The sequence below is a fragment of the Protopterus annectens genome, chromosome 3.part0 (assembly GCF_019279795.1).
Source record: "Protopterus annectens isolate FY-2018-M chromosome 3.part0, PAN1.0, whole genome shotgun sequence".
NCBI classification, from domain to species: Eukaryota; Metazoa; Chordata; order Ceratodontiformes; family Protopteridae; genus Protopterus; species Protopterus annectens.
In genome coordinates this window covers 1,458,316,575-1,458,339,101 of record NC_056731.1, presented here as the reverse complement: position 1 = coordinate 1,458,339,101, position 22,527 = coordinate 1,458,316,575, and the positions used below count along the sequence as shown (strand labels likewise).

The window sequence follows — 22,527 nt, the reverse complement described above, 5'->3', positions numbered from 1 at the left end:
TTATATATTTAGATAGTTTTTATACTGGCTATTACAAGTTGAATGGACAAAATGAACGTGTGTTGACTTAGCTTTTAAGCAGTTTTAAAACAGAGGGCTATAGAAGTTTTGAGCTGAGTGGGAACATTGGGCTTTGTTTGCAACCTAGCAATATGGGTAGGATTCTTTGTGAATACATGAATCAATTATTGATTCTATTCAGCTTAATTCAATTTGATTCATTAGATTGGCTTAATTGATGTTTGTTTTTTACTGGTTGACACTTGTTATATAAGAAGTATTCAACTATTGATTAAATAGATCTGATGAAGCGTGCATAGTGCACGCAAAAGCACTTATCCCTCTTCTTGTTTTATGTGTTACCTGGAATAAAAGAAAGAATTTTACTCCTTTTTCTCGTGGTGTATCCTTGAAGTTTTGTTCTGAACATTGGTTGCTGTTTTGCTTTGCTGCAGGATACTTTGGAATCTAGTGGTATTATTTTACGTTTTGACGTGATGTTTTGCACTTTTAAAAAAGTTATTTGTTGCTTAATTTTACCAGTAGGCTAACACACTCAAGTGCGCTAGCCGTTTAAAAGCATTTATAGCATTTACTGACTGTTTTTCCTCTGTTTTCTGCAAAAAAAAAAAAAAAAATCTTGTTTTCCCGCCTTACTGAACTAGAATAGTCCAGTCTTCAGAGTTTGCTGATCTCTGGGCTTTGGCTTGGTTCCTGTGCTATTCCATATCCTTATTTGGATAAAGGGAAGCTTCTTTGTTCACCAGTGGGAGTGGGGAGCACTGAGCAGCCTATTTGTCCCTAGAGCAGTGGTTCCAGCCAGAAACTTGTCTATTGGCCATTTTGGGTCAATTCCTAGCTCTTTTCAACCCCCTGCTATAAAGCCCACTTTAGCGCGCTTTTGCGTGATTTAGCACGGAGTTGCCCATAGAGCACCATCGGGCAGCGCCGGTTAAACAAGGTTAAACTATTTCTGGCTCCGTAAAGTCTGCTCTTCAAATTTTCCCTTAGAACTTCTCTACTTGCAATCTAAACAGTCTATTCTCTATCTCAAAAGCTCAGCACTTGCTCCTAAAGCATTTTATATAGGTAAAGTACTTATATACTAAACAAAGTACTACATTAGCCTAGAATCCCCTTGAGTACTCATTTCCCTATAGGTCCCTTCTGACTCAGTTACACAGCAAACTTTTTCACTTTTTATAGCATGTCGAAGGGTCAGTTGCTAGCGTCCTCTCCTGTTCAACTGGTGAATCTGGGCATCTTGAGGCAATGTTACAATTGCCTCATGTACACAGACAACCCAGTCCCTCTCCCACAAAACACAAATACATGTGAGAGATGCAACTATATAGCCAAACTGGAGGCTGAGCTCTCTCAACTCAGGACTGGCAAGACCAGACAGGAGGAGAAGGAAACCACGCACACCACAAACCCAGTTTCACATAGAACTATCACAACTGCAAAACAAACACATAAACACACAAAGACATACTCGGAGGCACTGATCAAAAATCTACCAAAACTACAGAGGCCTCCAAAGCAGACACCCAAGCAACTGCCACCTCAAGACATAAGACATGCAACACATAGTTCTCAAAGTCAGTGTGCTAAACAGTCACAGCCCTTAAGGCCAAACACAATGCCAGACACACTTGTTATAGGTGACTCCATAGTCAGACACACTGACGCCCACTCACCAGACTGAACAAGGAAAAGATCACAGTAAGCTGCCTGTAAGGTGCTAGAATCCGCCACATAACACAAGCACTCAGGTCACTCCACAGCAAGTACAAGTATGACTCAGTCATTGTCCATGCCGGTGTGAACGACCTGAGACGCACCTCCCTGGACTACATGAAAAGAGACATAGAGGAGCTCTCAGATTATGTAGCCCAGGCCGGTATGACCCTGACCCTGAGCAGTATCCTACCCTCACCAAGAATGATGCCACAATACAGAGACAAAATGATCAGCTTTAATAATTGGCTTAATTACTGGTGTCATTCTAAGGGGATCCAATGTCTGTCTGCCTGGGATGACATGCTTGACAAGCCACGCTGCTTGCAAGGGACGGCTTGCACCTGTCACCCTGGGCTTCGGATATTGGCAAAGGCTCTTGCCACCCCATAGTGCCTTTTTAGGCAAGGCTCAAATGATAAACCTACCACCCTAGAAAACAAAAATGGAGAAAAACTAAGGGTAATACTGCTCAATGCCAGAAGTCTAAACCTCAAGATGCACGCTCGAAGCCCTCCTCAGTATGGAGAACATCGATGTCTGTGCTGTGACTGAAACCTGGTTCAAGGCTCCTGAGAGCACCTCAGCACTATCAGGTTATACCTCATATCATGCGTTCCGCCCCAAAATCCGGACCGAACCACAAAAGGAGGGGAGTATCCATATTCATAAAGGATACCCACACCTCCAGGTTAGTGGCAATGCACGAAGCATCGGAGACCATCCAGGTGCAATTAACCATAGGTAAAACTGCCCTACAGTTTGTAGCATGCTACAGACCACCTTCTCAAACTCAGGAAACCCACACAGCCTTCCTGAAGACACTGGAGAGTATGAATGTCTCTCCAAACACCATCATATTGGGTGACTTCAACTACCCAAACATAGACTGGGAACATTACTCAAGCCCCAACACCCTAGCCCAAAGGTTCCTGGAGTTCATAAACTCAAATGCTATGGAACAACTAGTCACCATTCCCACAAGAGTAGAAAATATACTACACCTGATCATCACAAACATGGGGACAAAATGCTCCACACTGGAAGTATATCCCTCATTGGTGAGATCAGACCATAAATTAATCTCACTGGAGATCCACATCCCGCCCCCACCCCCAGCAAAAAAGACCACAGTGAAGAACTTCTCAGAAGCAAACTTCACACTTCTTAAGACTGGAGTGGTATCCTTCAAGGCCCCCGAGCCAGTGGAAACCACAACCCACGCTGCTGAAACCCTTACAAATGCCTTCTACGAGCACCTCCAGGAATGTATGGATCAAGCAATCCCTAATAAAATCAAGACCCTTTCCACCAAAGGCAGGCACCCGGTCTGGTGGACTCCAGCCATAAACAAACTCTACAACAAGAGGAGAAAGCTACTACATGACAGAGCAAAATCCCTAAAAGGGAAGGCATCTCTGATCAATACTAGCAAAAAACTACGATCACTCATAAAATCATCCAAGGCCAACTTTAAGAGAAAAATCGCTAATGACACAAAAGACAATCATAAGGCCTTCTTTAGCTATGTTAGAAACCTGGGTGGAAACTCCCAGATATGCTCAGAATTAGTCCAAAATGATAAAAATCACTGAACCCACAGACATTGCCAACATACTGGCAGACAGGTTCAGTGCAAATTCTCCCAAAAGAAGAAATATCTATCCCACCAGAGTCCATCTCAGATGCCCAGGTGAAAGCTGCTCTCTCTAAAGCATAAAACACAGCATCAATGGGACCGGACGGTGTCCCCGGCTGTGTGCTACACAAACTCAATGAGGAACTAAACCCACACATAAGGCTGCTGTTTAATCTTAGCCTTACTACAGGATACGTACCCAAAGAATGGCATACGGCAACTGTGGTCCCACTCCACAAAGGCGGTGCTTCTACGGACCCTGGAAATTACCGCCTCCATAAGCTTGACGAGCCTTGTCTGCAAAGCTATGGAGAGGATCATAATGGAACTCATAAATAAAGACATTGGGGACCAACAGACACTGGATCCTACCCAGTTTGGCTTTGTCAAGGGCAGATCCTGCCTCTTGAACTTGGTTGACTTTTTCGAAACAGTCACTAAGGCCATTGATGAGGGTAAGGCAGTTCACACAGCCTACCTTGACCTGGCAAAAGCGTTCGACACAATACCCCACTCGGGCATCATAGAAAAGCTCACCAGCTTAGATGTAAACCCATATGTCACAAGATGGGTTGCAAACTGGCTCAAGGACAGAACACACAGGGTTAGAGTTGCTGGTGCCATGTCAGACTCTAAGCCGGTCACGAGCGGTGTCCCACAGGGCTCAGTCCTGGGCCCCCTCTTGTTCGGCATTTATTTTTCTGAAGTGCAGGCAAACAGAGGGGGATTGTGGCTGACAAAATTTGCAGATGACTGCAAACTGGGCACCATAATTGACACTCCATCAGACACAGACATCCTCCAGAGAGGTCTCATAGAAATGGATAACTGGTGCCAGAGCCATGGCCTTAAGCTAAATGCCAAAAAATGTATAGTCATACCCTTTGAGAAAAACAAGGTAACCCCTAATTACCACATAGGTGGTAATCCATTAAACATGGAAGAAGTTATCATGGACCCAAGTTGACAGTAACCTCTCTTTTGACACTCACATTGCCAAAGTGGTTAGGAAGACCTTCTACATTGCCCACCTGATCATGAAGGGATTCACATCCAGATCAGGAGAGGTCATTGTACCCCTGTACTCTTCACTTATCAGACCAATGATTGAGTACAACGCCCCATTCGGAATGTACCTTACCCGACACCTGTAGCAGTTGGAAAGACCCCAAAAGTTCCTCACCAAAAGGATAAAGGGGCTCAAACATATGTCATACGATGCCCGACTGAAGAAACTCCAGCTCTATTCAGTCGCATACCATCTGCTCAGAGGTGATCTGTGCCTGACATACAAGGCCATGTCCAACCCGAATTAATGGACATGCTCCACCTCAAAAATCCAAATCCACCAGAGCCACGAGAGCAAGAGACTTAAACCTCAACACGGATATAAATAGGACGTGCTGGAGGGACAGATTCATCACCCAGAGACTCCCTACACTATGGAACAGAATCCCAGTCCATGTGAGGCAGAGCCCCTCACTGACTCTGTTCAAGAGAAATCTTGACGAGTGGATGGGAGATCGTAGGTTTACCCCAGGAATCATCTCTGTGTCACTGCTGGACAGAGGCACAGCAAACTAATGGGTATAGTATTCTCATCCTAAGGGGTGGTGAAAGCCACACACACTCTGGCTAGGCTTATAAATGCCCTAGGGCAGATAGCCTAGTATGAACCTATGAACCTATTACTAGGCTAACGGCTTAAGGGCCCTTACAAGCCTAGCTAATATGACCTGATTTTACCCAATATATGGCCCATAGGGGCAAGAGGATGGCATAGATTTGTGCCTGTACATTGAGTATTTACAGATTGCCCCTGTCGATAAGGGACATAGGCACTACCCCAGGTTTGAATTTGTGATAACCCATACATTGATCCAAATTATATTTGAAGAGGGCTATGGGAGAGCTCTGATTAATGTGAATAGGAAGCCTTCTCCAAAGAAAGGGAGATCGCTGAAACACATATCTGTTTCTCCAGCATGTTTTGTTTGAGTTGATGACTAAGTTTAGATCCTTAGATTGGGTGATCTTCATACTGTTTGACTTGCGGATGTATACTAGCTTCATCAGGGCTGGATTTGTGAGTCCCTTGTAGGTCAGGCATAGGTCACCCCTATAACAGATAAAATTAAAAGCAGACCAACCACCAGGTCTTAATGAAACCATTAATGTAAAATTAATTAATTGTTTCATCTAATTGAAATCTGTTTCTGCTATTTGTTTATTTATTTGTCTTGTTTGGCTATTGTAGTTTTAATAGGTCACCCCTTAATAACCAGTAGGACACAGAGTAAAGGGACAGGACATTTAGTCTATCCCTTATGGTTCATGGTGTTTACACCTTGTATTTTCTTTGTGATGAACCTCTGAAGTCACTCCAGCTGCTTTAAGTGCCTAGTCAAGTACATGCCAAATGGTGCACTGTACTAGATTATTGTTGAAATGAGGGCTGAGGACGGGGGACTATGATTTCCTAGGATCTGGATGCCATACCTTTACTTGCAAGTTGTGCCATATAAAATAATTTTCTCACCACTGTGGACACATGGCATTCAAAGCTCAGGCTGCTATCTAACTGTGCACCTAGATCTCTCACCTTTGAGCCCAGTCTAAGGGTTGTGCTAATGATGTTGTAATTTGCAGCATATTTGACTTCCCAAAGGGTATGACAATGCATTTTTTTGCATTTAGCTTTTGGCCATGGTTCTGTTGCCAATTATTTGCCTGATCTAGATCCTCTTGGAGGATATCTCCATTGCTGAGTGATTCAGTGATTGCCCCCACCTTGCAGTCATTGGCAAACTTTGTCATCCAGAGGCATTCCCCATTTGCTATGACTTCAGAGAAGTATATTCTGAACAGGAGTGGTCCCAGTACTAAGCCCTGATGGGTTCATGGACTTAATATCTGTAAGTCTGTTCCTTAGGCCATTCAGTCTCTGCATTTCAAGACTGGCTCTAGTGGATTCAGACATTGAATGGTTACCTTGTATTCCACTGTAATATAGTTATTGTATACAATTTGTATTCCATATTCTTAAAAGGGGGTCCTACATCACATGGATAGTCATATAGGATGCCTTAAACATTTGCAGTAAAATAAACAGGCATGTTCCTAATAGCTAAATGAAGCATATTCTGTTTAAAAGAAAACATATGCATTATGGATTGATAGCAGAAAATGTTTCATTTAGCTATTAGGAACATGATAGCTATCCCTAACTGATGGCAGAAACTGCAACTATCCCTAACAAATGATCCTTTCTTTCTAGTTTAATTGCACCTTAGTTGTTGACAGCCATCTGGTTATGATGTCTTATTAATGTTTGTGTTTCCCTTTTCTACTAAAAATGTAATTTTGCGGAAGTTATCTAACCCGGGGAATTACTAAACTGACAATACACCTTTAAGAGCTGACCCACTTGTTTGGGATTTGGGATCATATATGGACAGTGACCTAACTTTTGACCAACATGTGCCTGTTGTAAGAAAGTCCTTGTATATTGCACAGATTATAAACAAAAGGGATAAAGTCTAGATCTAGGGATGTCATTGTCCCCATTTATTCAGCCATCTTTAGTCCAGTCATTGAATATAATGCCCTCTTTGACATGTATTTGCCCAGTCACATGCAGCAGCTAGAACACCCACAGCGATACCTTACTAAAAGGATGCAAGGTCTAAACATGTCTTATATTAACTGACTCAGAGTCCTGTCACTATACTCAATATTCTACAGACTGCTAGAAGGTAACCTGTGTATGGCATACATGGCATCTTCTGATCCATTACTGATGGATTTACTGCACAATAGCAAGTCACATGGTATCATAAATATTTTCTGTCTAGGGATCTAAACCTCTTCTGCAACATCAACAGGGGGATAAGTATATTTCGCAGACAATGCCACTGCTGTGGAAGAGACTTCCCATCCACATAAAATAGAGACTTCCCATCCACATAAAATAAAGTCTATCCTTGTTAATTTTCAAGTGCAACAGATCTATGGATTGGAAACAGAAAATATAGCCCCGGACTTCCCCCTGTACTGCTAATGGACAGATGCAGCTCCTAAATGCTTTGACCCATGCATGGCTCCCCTCAAATTATCTGTGGTATGATGCCAGCTGTTCTCATTAGAGCTGATATACAATTATCGACAATGGGATGGCTAAGGTCAATTTGTAACCAAATGGAATAGGTTATATTGAGCACAAGAGAAACTGGCTAGGCTTAAAATGGTCCACAAGAGCAGCTAGCCTAGTAATCATCTATGAACCTATGAAATAGAGTATCCCACATAATTCCAAGAGGGTCCCATCTTTCTCTTGTGATTTTCCTCAGTAAAATAGCCCATAAGCATGGGTATAAGTAAGACTATAATTCTGACATGATCAGGACATGTACATATGCCCTACAGCTCCATGCCTTTTTTAGCCATTGCACACTGCACATGGGCAGTGTCTGCAGTGAGAGACATGAAGATGCATGTTTCCACACATACTTTGTATGACCACAGTGCCCCACTCTGCTTGCCAAGGTATAGTCACTAATGATAGGGTAATTTCTACTGCACATGATGGACTATTCACCACTAAAATCCTTAACAGTGTATCGTAAGTTCCACTCTTCCAGTGGGACAGACAAGTCAGTATCAACTGCACCATCTCCCAACTTATGGATTTTTGAGCGTTTGTACTTGGTAGTGAAAGATGAGGTTGTTCGGTTTTATTCAAGGCACCCTCTCTCTTTGTACATCATGCATCTAGCTTTATTTTCAGGTCTTCCATTTTTTTCACTTCTGATATAGCAGATGCATTGTTAAGGAAAAAATATATACTTTTAAGTAATTATTACAGGCTGATATTTCTTTCTATACGCAATTTATGCGAATGCCCATAATACAAAACAAACTTACTCTTGAATGTACAGAGTATACATTTCATGCATATATCAAAGTGTGTGCATGTGTCTCTATATATTTATATTCCAACAAATTTTCTTCAAATATCAGCCTAATCTATAGCCTATCCCATATCCATCCTCATTAATAGATCCATTCAGGAATCCTATGTACCAACCATCTGGCGTTATGCATACATAATTCCTCTCCACAAAGGCGGTAAGAACACAGACACTACCAACTTCAGACCCATAGCTATACTCTCTCCTCTCTCTAAAATTCTAGAGATTACCATCCACTCCCAGCTCATGCCCTACCTAATCCAGCACAAACTCCTCTCTCACCCAGCACGGCTTCTGCCCAGGCCACAGCACCATGACAGCCCTCATTTCCTTCCTCAAAACAGTCAACCTAGCACGTGAGAGTGGCAAATACCTCTTTTTCTTGACCTCTCAAAGGCATTCGACACTATTTCCCATTCCCTCCTCCTGTCCCAGCTCTCACACTTGCATCTATCTCCCTCAACCCTAAACTGGTTCTCCAGCTACCTTTCCACGTGCCAGCAGGCTGTACAATGGAAAGAGTCAACCTTCCCTTTCTTACCTACACCCACAGGAGTTCCCCAAGGATCAGTACTTGGCCCTCTGCTCCACAACTTTTTCATTAACAACTTTTACCTCTCCATCCCTGAAGCCTTAGTCATCCAATACGCAGATGACTCCACTATCATCTGCTCAGCCTCCTGCCCCTCCAAACTTCTACTTAATACCCAAACAGCCTTCTCCAAAATTGAATCATGGATGCAATCGCATCACTTGGCCCTAAATGCCAACAAAACAAAGCTAATGATATTTACTCCCACTAAAACTTCCCAGTTCCACAAAGTCCAATTTTCCATCAAAAGCCACAATAACACCCCTCTTGAAATCGTTCCTAGTACCAAACTACTTGGCATTACCATCGATGAAAACCTAAAATTCGACTCCCACATCCTCTCAGCAATCAAAAAAACCCACCAGAAAATCAGCCTCCTCTACAGACACAACTACTACCTTACTCCATTTTCCCATCATACCCTTGCATCTACCTTCCTTCTCCCCTATCTCTTGTACGGTGCTCCCCTATTCTCCAACCTACAACTTGGACTCCGTGCTAAACTTGAGGCCTGTTACAACAAAATCTGCAAATTTGCAACCAATTCTAAGAACTCTTCCCATCACTGTCACTCCCTACACACCCTAAACTGGCTAGAACTCCACAACCACCTAAAGTACCTACAACTTACAACAGCCCACAAACTCATCTTTAAACCAGCAGAATGCCCCTCTCTTGCTAAATCTCTAACACCCTACACACCTACCTGTACCCTGAGATCCACAGGCCAAAACCTCCTGCATGTACACAAACCCATCCACCCAACTGGTAAACTACTACTATCCCACACTATAGCCAAACTATGGAACAATCTCCCCACACCACTACGTAATATACCTAACCACAACAATTTCAAATCCATGCTTCTCTCCCATCTCTCCTCCAAATGGGAATGTCCTTCACATGCTCCCACCTAAAACTCCCACACTACTAATTCCACACCTAAATCATAATTTCTTTGCCTACTTTAACTTAATTCAGAGATCTTGCTCAGAACACCTTTTCATAAATCTTTTGCATGCATGCCTCTGGCCTACCTTACTCATTTTCTCAAACTTTCATTGTTTCTTTTTCTTATCCATTGTACCCATAATATTGTTTTCCTCTGTAATATTGTTAATTTGTCTTTATTCGTATGTATTTGTATGTCTGTTTGGGGCTTTTCCCCTCGGGTCTCCACTGAAAAAGGGTAATTCTTACCCAGCTGGACCAACCCGGTTAACAAATGCAAATAAATAAATAAATAAAATGTATGTGTGTGCACAGAAATAACATTAGTTATAGAAAATGTCTATGTACCTTATGTAGTGTGAAGGTCACTGAAAAAACAATCAGTAAAAACAAAATGAAAACCCCAACAAAGCTAGAACTTCCACTGGGTGACCTCCCAAACGTCTTGTATCAGAAGCACATGGGATATATACAAATGACCCTTATGAATATCAGGTGTTTCAGCTAATTGGCGATTCTGAATGGCCATAACTTGTTTCATTTTAATGGACAATTTCAGGCCAATAAAGCCAAACCCCAATAGCTGTGGATATACATATTTCGGCCTTGTTATGACCTCATCAGCACAGCACAAGCAGAGTGTTTGACTAAGCATAAGAAACACATGGCTGTTATACCCATGTCAGAAAAAATTAACAATTGTCTTGCTTGTGAAAAGGAAATACCTCATAGAGATTTTCATTCTTACTGTGTCACCTGTTTAGGCCCAGACCACGACGTCCCTCAATGTCGTTTTTTTTGCCTTGTTCAACACCTGAACTATTCGTCATCTGCTATTTTTGTAGCTAAATACTTTCGTTCTCGATCTCTGTACTCTGAAATGGCTTTGTTAAGGCATCCGACTATCGATCTTCTGAAAAAAACATAAAGATAAAGACAGAGACAGACCGCATAGGTTCAAAACTGCCAACGATGCTTCCATTAAGCTAGTCAATAGTCCACTGGTACTCAGTGAGGCACTTTCGCAGCCCCTGATACCCAGTACTACCAATTCACAGGCCTCTACTGAGAACCTTTCGGAGTCCGGTATGCCGCGAGATGCTTCTTCGACTATGGAACCTGCGGATGTCTCTACCTTGGATGGGTCCGAAGCCGCTGTGCAGGCACCAGCTTCTGAGGGTGTATTCAGGCCCACAGACTTGCATATTAAACTGACAGCGTAGTTTCCAACTAGAAGTACTGAATTTCTCAGGCCTAAAACTCGAACTATGCCTAAAAAAACGACAACCAAACCTATGACTCAGGCCCATATGCCTAAAAAACAAATGCTTAGAATGGCTGAAGACCTCATTATTTTAATTAGGGGAAGCCAGCCTACCCCTTCTAATTTTCTTTCTCATTCTTTTGATCAGGAATCTGATATCTCTGCTCCTTCTGATTACCGGAATTTTCCCTTATCTACTTATGAGGATTCTGATGCAGAGGATTACATTCCCTCTGCTTTTCCTCCAGAAGATTTTTCTTTTGGTGAAACTTTGCATACCCTTAGGGAGCATTTCCGCTGGGAAAGCCAAGACTATTCTGAGTCTAAAAAGAGACTTAGGGTATTCTTACTCCTGCCTCAACACAGGCCTCTAGCTATCCCTCCTGTTCTCGCTATTGTAGATGATGTTTTCTTGGAATCTAGCCTTACCCCAGACACTTTACTTCCAACTCCCAGAAAACCTGACAGGTACTATAGAGTACCTGACTCTCACAAGTTCCTTTTTAAGAATCTTACTGCGGTTCCAGAGACCATTTCCCACGGACCAAAAGGCATTAAGGCTACTGCTGCCAAAAACCCTACCCATTCTGATAGAGATTCTAGAGCCTTAGACAGATGGGTAAGAAGGTTTACACTTATGCTACTTTGGCCATCAGGGCTCTAAATTTCCAGTTTCATATGCTAAAGTATCAGCAGCATATTATGGGACTACTTAAACAGAAAATTATGTTGATTCCTGAATGTACTGAACACAAAGACTTGCAAGATTTAATGCATTCTGCACAACAAGTTGGTAAACATACTTTGCAATGTGGTTTTGATGCTTTAGTAGCATCTTGCAGAGCTGCTGTCAATGAGTCTGTACTTAGAAGGCATGATTGGCTTAAGGAACAAAACATGCCAGATCATGTTAAAGCTAAATTACTGGATGCACCCTTAAACCAAGACCGCCTTTTTGGCAACAAAGCAGAGGAAGTCCTCAAAAAGATGGAGGAAAAAGCTAAATCTATGTAAACTGTTAAAGATTTCCTACAAGTACAGCCTCCCAGGTTCAGTAGGCATTGGCCTTCAAAGAACTGGTCCTTTCCAGTCCCTTCGAGGCCTTTTCAGTCCAAACCTAGGAACAGCAGACCACCAAGACTTCAGTCTTAGGCTACACACAGATCTAAGCAGTGGGGGGATCCCACTTCCAAAGCAGGGAGTAGTAAGCCACCCCCCTACAGAAAAATGGCACAATGACTTAACCTTAACCCCTCCAAGCCCTGCTCAATTACTTGCTCCCTTAGGAGGAAAGCACGCCCTGCATGCAAAAAACTGGGAACCCATTACCCATGACAAATGGGTTTTAAACATAGCTTCCTGAGGATACAGATTCCACTTCCACACACTACCAACCCCAAATGGTTAGTGAGACCTCCCCCCAAATCAATGGGCAGAGGCCTAACAGCAGGTTCTCTGTCTTCTCAGTATCATGGCTATTCAACCTCTCCCAGCAGAACTAAAGGGACAAGGTTTTTATTCAAGACTGTTTCTGGTACCCAGAAAAGAAAACTCCTGGTGTCCTATCGTGGACTTGTCTATTCTCAACACCTTTCTGGTGGTTCCAAAATTCAAAATGCTGACTCTTCAGCAGCTTCTTCCTATGCTAGCCAAGGATGCCTGGCTGGCAACCCTAGACTTAAAGGAAGCTTACCTGCACATCCCAGTAAGAGAATCCTGCAGACAATACCTACCTTTCAGGGGCAGGCTCCATGCACTTTTAGTTCTCTGCACTTCCATTTGGCTTATCTACTGAGCCCAGGGTGTTCACAAAGTGTCTAGCTCCAGCCATTGCATTTTGCAGGCAGAGAAATATTCAAATTTACCCATATCTGGACGATTGCCTGATTCAGGCAAAAAGCCAGGACTTGCTATTACAACACCTGGCATTTGTAAAGAAACGTCTATCCTCACTGGGGTACACCATCAACAAAAAGAAATCTCACCTAGTACCTTGCCAACAGATTGTATTCCTGGGAGCAAGCTTGAACACAACTTCTCAGATGGCATTCCTCACTCAGGAGAAACAAGTTTATTTGACAACCTACTTCAAACTATTGGCCACAGACACCCAGCTATCTGCAAGGAAAATACTGCAAGCTCTGGGGATCATGGCCTCTTGCATTCTGCTAATTCCATATGCAAGACTGCATATAAAGAAACTCCAATGGTATTTAAAAGGTCTATGGTGTCAACATTCTCAGGACCTGGAAAAAATGATTCATATCATTCCTTGTCTAAGGACAGAGTTCCTTTGATGGGCAGGGACAAGGCCGAAATATGCATATCCACAGCTAGTGGGGTTTGGCTTTATTGGCCTGAAATTGTCCATTAAAACGATGAAACAAGTTATGGGCATTCAGAATTGCCAATTAGTTGAAACACTTGATGTTCATAAGGGTCATTTGCATACATCCCATGTGCCTCTGATACAAGAGGTTTGGGAGGTAACTCAGTGGAAGTTCTAGCTTTTTTGGAGTTTTCATTTTGTTTTTAGTGATTGGGTTTTCAATGACCTTCTCACTTATTGTTTTAGTTTGTTGTTTGGAATTTTTTTGCAGTAACCCTAATGATAGTGGACATCAGCTGGGTACAACAGCCTTGTGTTTCTTATGCTTTGTCAAACACTCTGCTTGTGCTGTGCTGACAAGCTCATAACAAGGCTGAAATATGCATATCCACAGTTAGTGTTGATTGGCTTTATTGGCCTGAAATTGTCCATTAAAGTGATGAAACAAGTTATGGCATTCAGAATTTCCAATTATCTGAAACAACTGATGTTCATAAGGGTCATTTGCATATATCCCATGTGCCTCTGATAAAAGAGGTTTGAGAGGTCACTTAGTGGAAGTTCTAGCTTTGTTGGAGTTTTCATTCTGTTTTTACTGATTACCTTATGGAGTGTGGGAATATTCTCAAAGCAGTTAATTAAATCCCAAGGGATTATTTGGCAGTTATTGTAATACAAGAGAGTTGCTAGGAGGGTTAATTTCAGAAACTTAGTTTGATGGTTTTTTTTAAGAGGCCTGCAGTTTTGCACTTTTCTTTTGAGTTTAATGTAACCTGTTCCATAGAATGTATATGTGGACTGGATAATATTATGACTGTACTCTTTGTTTAAGTTTGAGACTGAAAAGCTAATATTTTAGTTAATGGAATTATTGATTAAACCTTTGTTTTTATGAATGCTCCTTCATCAGTGTTTTTGGGGACTTACAGTGATCTATATGTATGTGCATATCTTTCTCTATATGTATTTATAAAACTTTATTTATCTATATCTATATGTACATATAGATAGATAGGTAGATAGATACACATGCATATGTATTTCTATACATATGTTTACATACATACACACACACTGTCACAGAAACACAGGCTGATCTCTCTCACTCTGCTCTGATACATGGTTGGTGACTACTGATGACCAATACCAAAGGTGTTGACCAGTGCAAGCTGGAGTGACATCTACTGCTCCTCTGCCCCCACTACCACAACCTGGCCTGCATATGGAACAGAAAACAAAGTGAGAGCACATTACTAAGCACCTATGTTACATATACTGTTAAGGCTGTACACATGGCATGCACATCCTCCTCTCAGGATGGACGATATTATCTCCTCTGGCATCCTTCCATGGTCTCTTTATGCTTCTCAACCACTGTATGACAAAGTAGGAAGAACTTTGCAAACTGGTGGACCTGTGGAAAAAAAGGAGAAAATAAAATATGCTTACTGTTAAACTCTGTCCGTTTGTCTCTCTGTTATTAACCTCTGCTTCTTGCTGGCTAAGAAAGTCACAGTGAATCCACTGTAGGTTGTTATATGAATGCCAGCACTGTTGACAAGAATGAATGAAGACAGACATCGACCTTGTTCTAAGGGCCATTGTTATAGCCCAGCAGACACTCTCAGATGTCCTTATGATGTTGAAAGAACAAGAAAATGTTGCTCTCCCTCAAATACTGCACAGTAGCCCTGCTGTTCCCACTACTTGAAGCAGACAAGGTCACTATGTCAGGTTTGCCCAAGGAATGGAATGCTGACCATGTGTGGATGGAAGGTAATTTCATGCATCGTGTGATGTACATCATAGTGCAGCAATAAGGCATACTTGAAGTTATCCATATTGTGGAGCCCCAGTTCTGTGCGCTTCACAGATGCTATGCTTCAGCATATTGTGCTCAGCCATAGGATGGGCAATGACAAGCAGGTTAACATTGTATGGTGGTGATAGCATGTTGCATTAACACAGAGACACTGAGATATCAGCAATATACTCCATCTTTAACATACCTGTTGCTATATGAGGCCCAGATTTTGCAATTAAAAGCATTGGTGCCGTATTGAGAGAGGCTACACTAACAGAAGGAATTAGAAAACCAGGAGTTTACTACATTAAGACATTGTACTTAAAGAAGTAGACATACTGAAGGAAGAAAAAGGACATGGTAATGTACACCTGCATTGTGTTGAACATATGTAGTGGATAGCAGCAATGGGAACTTGGCAGAAATTCTTATATGAGTATGGGAACACAACAATATGACATGACACTGTCATTTCCATTTGTGGAGGGGGCACACTAAGGGAAACACACACAGGACAAGACATGCCTTACAAGATATGATGGTCTAAGTACATATGTCTCACATACTATTACATATTATGTGGGGACTGCACAGTCTGTGCAGTGTATTACAAGGTTTCCATGCATTCGTGCAGGAAAGAATATATTTATAACATGTACCTAGGTGAAATTGCTATAGGAAAAGGAGGGTGTGCTGCAACATAACAGGCAACAGGTAAGTGGACACAATATGGAAATCAGGGGGTTGCCTGCAGTCATGCAAGATATCTTCACATAGTAAATTAACATCTGTAACCCATAGGTTCAACACTTAGATGGCTAGGATTATGACATCCAGCACCTACACAGCAGCATGGAGTGTAGATAGTCTATAACATTGCATCTTTTGGTGCATCCATGAGGTAATTGGTAGCTGTCATCCAGTTTGCCTCTGCAGCTCCAGCTTTCCATGGCCTTGGATGAGTCAGGATGCAAGGTGGATGATCTCAGGCTAGGCACACCCAAATAATACAAAACATTCCGGAGACAAGACTACTGTCGGCTCTTGTCACAGGGACCACAGTATGAGGCCATGGCCAGTCACACATAAGTGACAACTAACACTCCTGAAGTTCTGCATAAGGACACTTTACCAGTTTGCATGATTTCACTTCCATAGTCATATGTGATTAGTATTCCCATGGAAAGATGGAGCACCATGTCTACTTCTGGCAATCATCCAGATCATAAATGTCATACAACTGATGGCTCATAACATGGGATGCTACATCACAGGTTTGTATGTTTGTAGGTCCATAGATGTATACTAGGCTAACAACTCCTAGGGCCCTTAAAAAGCCTAGCAATGCAATGTAAATTTGACCCACACATTTGATATATAGGTTCTGATTTACTGACTGCCTCTGTCCATCAGAAACACAGGAGTCAGACCATGGGTGAATTTGTGATTACCTATCAATTGATCCAAGTTGCACTTAAAAGGGGAAAGGAAGGAACTCTGCTTCACATGGGTGGGGAACCTGTTCCAGGGAATGGGAATTCTCTGAGAAACATATCTGTCTCTCCAACTTGTCCTATGTAAGTTGCAATCAAACTTTTGGTGTTGTAATCAAGTAGTTATGATGCTGTTTCTTTTGTGGATGTGTAAAAGTTTCATCAAACCAGGGTCGTGAGATGCCCTGTATGCCAGGCAAAGATCACCTCTCAGAAATCTGTATGATACAGGGTAAAGAGACAGGGCTTTGAGGTAATCAGCACAGGGCATTGTGTTTACTCCATGTGTCCTTTTTGTAAGGAACCTTTGTGGACATTCCAGTTGCTGCATGTGTCAGGTAAGGTACCTACAAACAGAGGCATTATACTCTATGATGGGTCTCATGAGGGCCAAGTACAGTGGTATGATGACCCCTTTATGGACCTTGATGGCCATGTCCTTCCTTATAAGTTGAGCAACATAGAAGGATTTTCTTGCCACCTTGGACACATGCTGGTCAAAACTAGGCTCCTGTATAGATGAGTTCCCAGATCCCTGTCCAGTGACTCAACATTTAGGGATATTTTATTGATGACTAGTTACCCTAGGTGGTAGACTTTCCAGAAGGTATTATAATACATTTCTAGGTGCTGATTTGTAAGCCATGGTTATGGCACTAAGCTTTTGTCTGTATTAGACCTTCCTGAAGGGTGGTCTCATTGTGGGGAGAGCTACAGTGTCTATTCCCAGTTTGCAACATCTGCATTCCTGGTCAGTCAAGGCCATTGACACTGGCTTTGACATCCGAGAAGTAGATGCCAAAGAAGAGTGGGCCCAGCACAGAGCCCCAGAGGACTCCACTGGTAATCAGCCTCTTTGTGGAGATGGTCTTACTGATTCTAACCTCCTGGGTTCTATCAGTGAAACAGCTAGGTATTCAGTGTCTTATGAAGGGGTTATACCTAGTTCCAAAGGTTTGTTGACAATATCTGAGTGTTTTATTGTATCAAATGCTTTAGCAATATATAGGTAGATAATATGCACTGTTTTCCACTCATCCTTTGCCTTAGTGACCTTTTCAAAGAAGTCCACCAGATTCAGTAATCATGACCTTCCTTTGACAAAGCCAACCTGGGATGTGTCCAGTATCTAGAGGTCTCCTTATGTCCTTGTTGATAATTTCCATGATAATTCCTTCCATGGCTTTGCAAATAAACTAGTCAGACTAATGGGTCTGTACTTTGCAGAATCTGTTGAAAGTCCTCCATTCATGTGTTACAAAGTCTGTTTTAATACTTAAGTTAAATAATGACTCCAGGGGTCCCGATAAGCAATTTTTTAGACTGTCCTGGAGGCATCCAGGGATTTTACCAGGGCCCATTGAGGCTGTGTTTTTGGCTTTAGTGAGTGGATGAGAACATGCTCCCAACTTATAGCTGGAAGGGTTAGGTTTGGGGGTGTTTTTGAGAGGATAGCTTGGGGTGAGATGTGAGTAAAATTTGGAATGGAATTTGGCTGCTAGCAGGTTTGATATATCGCCAGACTCAGCAAATGCGACACCATTAACCACCAGTCTGGCACATTGCTGCTCTTGAGGATACTGACACAGCTGTAGAAGGCCTTATGGTTATCTTTCACCTGGGTGACTACCTTAACCTCAAAGCTGGCTTTGCTTGACCTACTTACCCTTCTCAGTTGCCTATTTACTTTGATGAGAGTTTCTGCTTTTTATGGAAATTATTCTTCCTGATTTTTGCCATAATTTTTTTTCTTTTTGTTGTATAAACTGTTTAATTTGGGATGCCACCAGGGTAGTTTGTTTCTAGGGCTAGCCCAGGGCTTATGTACCATGTTTTGGGGAGCAAGCCAGCACAAGCTGCTGTTTTCTCGGGTTTGGAGAGGCATTGAATTTTGACAGTCATCCCTTAATACAATGTGATTTGCCTTGGAATAATTCATAACTGTTACTGGTTTTAATGGGGTTACAGAGTTGATTTTGATTTTGAAGGAGACAGCTTTAGGTCAAACTTTACCAGGGAGGATACTCAAAGGAGCTGCAGCATTCTACCATATTTGTAAGACCAGTGGTCCATTATGTTGAGACCTCTAGTGGGCATATTCACTATTTGGTCAATGGTGTTTTTATTTACAAAGTCCAGTAATCTCTGTGCCTGTAGATTTCAGCTGTGTTGTATTCACAGTCTATATAGGTGTAATTAAAGTCTACCATAAGCAGGGTGTTAGATAAATGTCTCCAGTAGGTCTAAGTATGCATTGTGAGCTTCTTGGGACATGGAGGGTGACGTATAGCTGGCTAGGATATGGCACTGGATTTTGGCTATGGTGATCTGCACTTGGAGGAACTCCAGCAGGTCATCCTGTTTGACTGCTCTAAGGATATGCTTGCTACTGATGTATATTGAGAGACCTCCTCCTTTAGCTCTTTTCTCTGTAGCTATTGGTCTAAAAGTGTAGAAGGCACTAAAACCTTGCACTACCAGGGCACTCTGTGCTGCTTTAAACCATGTCTCAGTAACTGCACAAATGTCTATGTTTTTGAGTGTGAGAAGGGCTTGGAGGGAGTTCAGTTTTTTGTATTTAGGCTCCTGGATTGAACCGTAACTCCTTGAGATTCAGTTGAGTTGATTATGCTCTGTCAATAGGTTCATCAATTTGGTATTGCCTAAAAAGGCAGTATAAGGGTGGATAAAGTTTTAGCCAGTATACAAAAGCCTAGAGGGGAGAGATGCAGATCATCTATGGCAAAGCAATGTGGTCTGTGAATCATTTCCTCCTAGGCTGACAAATAATGAATCTGGTTATAATGACACCAAAAAGATAGCCAGTTGTTGAAATCAATTGTTTTTTGCTCATATTTTGGCATCATCCTCAATGATGATGAATTGTTGCTCAGTGCTAGGCTCATACCAGCCTGAAACACATAGTTTGAAATCTCCACAATGTCTCTCCTTATATACTCCACGGAGGTACATCTCAGGTCATGTACATCTACATGGACTATGATGGAATCATACTGGTACCTGTGACATAATGACTTGGGGACATGTGTGATTTGGTGGATTCTGACTCCAGATAAGCAACTAACAGTTTATCTCCTCCTTATTCAGCCTGGTTAGAGGAGCATCAGTATATCTTACAATGGCGTGCCCTATGACGAGACTTCTGGGAAGTGTGTTTTTTTGCCTTAGGGGCTTAATGTTTGGGACTCCACTGAGAGTGACAGTGTGAGTGGTGTTAGATGTTTTTTTCTGAGTGCCTTAAGGCTTGCTGAGGCACAGCTTTGACAATAAGTGATATAAGAGGTATTTGTTGTGTAGAAATATTGCTTTTAAGTGCCTCAGCATGCGTTGGTCTATGTGTGTGTTGTGTACTATGAGAGGTGGTATTGTGTGTGTGTGTGTGTGTGTGGTTTTGACAACCTGATGTCCACTTGTTTGCAAGAGTATAGCCTTCAGTGTCATTGTGTAAGTACACCTCTCATTTACTGTGTCTGCTTCTTTAAGGATTAAGTGGCTGTCAGTAAACATGAGACAATTGCTACATTGTTTGAAGATGCCCATATTCACCAAGATGGCCACAGAAGAGTTAGGAAATTGCTTATCAGTACTGTTTGTGAACTACAAGGGTATGGTGCATTGAGGTTAATGGCTATTTAGAGTGCTGTATTGGACCAGATTCTGCTGCGCAGTACTAAATTCTACTAACTTTAATGCATACACAATACTAAATTCTATTAAACTTGTAGATATTGCCACTTGACTCCCAACTAGCTGCCCTAAGCTTGTTGGTGCACAAGGTATTTACACTATATTGCTGCTTTAAAGGGTACAGTTTTATTAAGTATTTCTTATGTGTTTACTACTGTACAGAGCACTGCTAAGCCATGCAAATGCACAGAATTTATAGCAGCACAGGAAAAAAAACAGTAAACTAACTAATGAGCCTGCTAGCCAACACATGACTACACTATGAGTCCTTTTGTGTATTTCCCAGACCAGGAAGACACCTCCTGCCACATGATGAATAAACCCAGTCTTCCTAATGTAAAAACACAGTAGAAGAGGCCAACATGTGAAATGCTACCACAAACCACTTAAACAACTAGCTGGAAATTCCTTTCTGAAGGCAATTACAAGACAGTCTTACAGCAGTAACAATGTGAGTAAGAGCATTTTTTCCACCAAAAATATCAGTGAAATGCACACATGAAAACAGGAAACAGTAGTGATAACTTAAAAATAACTTAAGTATGGTTTACCAATCAAAGGTGCTTAACTTCGCCTGAATGACACCAGATACAAGTAAAACACTTCTGGAATGCAGGCTAGGACTACAAGCTTTGCTAAACTCAAGGAAAATGAGCCGGCAACAGTAAGTAGTAAAGGAGGTTTAAAAATACTGGTTTTCTGGGTGGGCACTAAGTATCATGAATATGTGGAAAACAACAGGTGGGAAGAGTACATAAATAGCTTATACAACAGTCTATAGCAGTGAAACAGGACAGACTTTGGAAATCAGATTATCATAAGAGATGGAGGCCACAGACATTGTCTTATTATAAACAGCATCAACAATAAGGGTAGGAGTGTTAGGGAAATCTGACCACGCTAACTGGAGAGGCATACAATCAAATAAAGGGAATACTGGAGCTCTTTCAGAAACTTTAGCATAGTGTGTTACTGGGGGATAGGGCAGATGAAGAATGCAACTTTAAGTAGTTAAAAGATAACCAGAATATAAAAGCACTGAAACACAAACTGGAGCAGAGACAATTCTCTCACTATTGACCTTCTACTACAGTTTAAGGCACCAGTCTATGCAGAAATTTACCAATGATACTGCTTATGGAAAAAGTGCAATAACAAATAACTAAGGCTCAAATTCTCACAGGAGTACACAGCTCTGTCACCACTATAAATTAAACCACAGGTCTCTGGGCCAGCAGGGATAAAATGCAAACCGATAGCTTTTAAAAATAATTCTACTTGTGTAAATAGAAGTGTGGACTAACGCAAAAACGTAATCTTCCCACAACTGTTAATAAACAAGAGTAAGGTCCCAAAACAAACATAAAAATGCAAACAGATGGAACAGAGCAGAAAAGTACAAATATTATTACCATACAGATCATTAAGTGCAACTCAGGTATTTAAGCAGAACTGAAATAATTAAAATAATTTAATTCCCTCTGTTTTCTTTCCTGTTCTTTTGAAAAGCTAGTTGCTCAAAGTTCCATACCTCTTCAAGTCCTGCACATCCACAGTCCTGTAGTTCATCGTCATCCCTAAGACAGATCACACTGAGTTCAGAGACCACACACAACCACTGTGCACATTCAGCTCCTCTCCACCATTGGAGGCTGTGATCTCTGACTTCTCAGTCTGTTCCCCAACTTCATGACTACCACATCCACCTTCCATGACCTTTACAATAGCATTGTTGTCACCTGTCACTGTGTACCCTTTCACCTGTGCAAATGATGATAACTGTGTCCTGCCAACCCGTGAAACTTGTGTGCTTAAGGTAATGTCTGATGCACAATGTGGCCAGTTCATACACTGTATCACTTAGCCTAAGTCTGTCTAAGTATCATTTTTTTCTATGTTGTGTGTAAAGGCCCATAGTTGTGTACTAGTCATCATCTTTTACAAGTTGTGCAATATCTTGTCCCCATCTCTGCTCACAAAAGATTTAATTGCTGCCTGTTAATGCACTAACTGGCTACCCAGGTCCTCATCTATTGC

General features: G+C 41.8%; 1 protein-coding gene across 1 annotated transcript in view; it reads left to right on the top strand.

The window, feature by feature from the left end:
* SNTG1 (syntrophin gamma 1) overlaps window positions 1-22,527 on the top strand; it is a 4,111,241-nt gene that overhangs the window by 435,817 nt on the left and 3,652,897 nt on the right. The window lies entirely within an intron of this gene.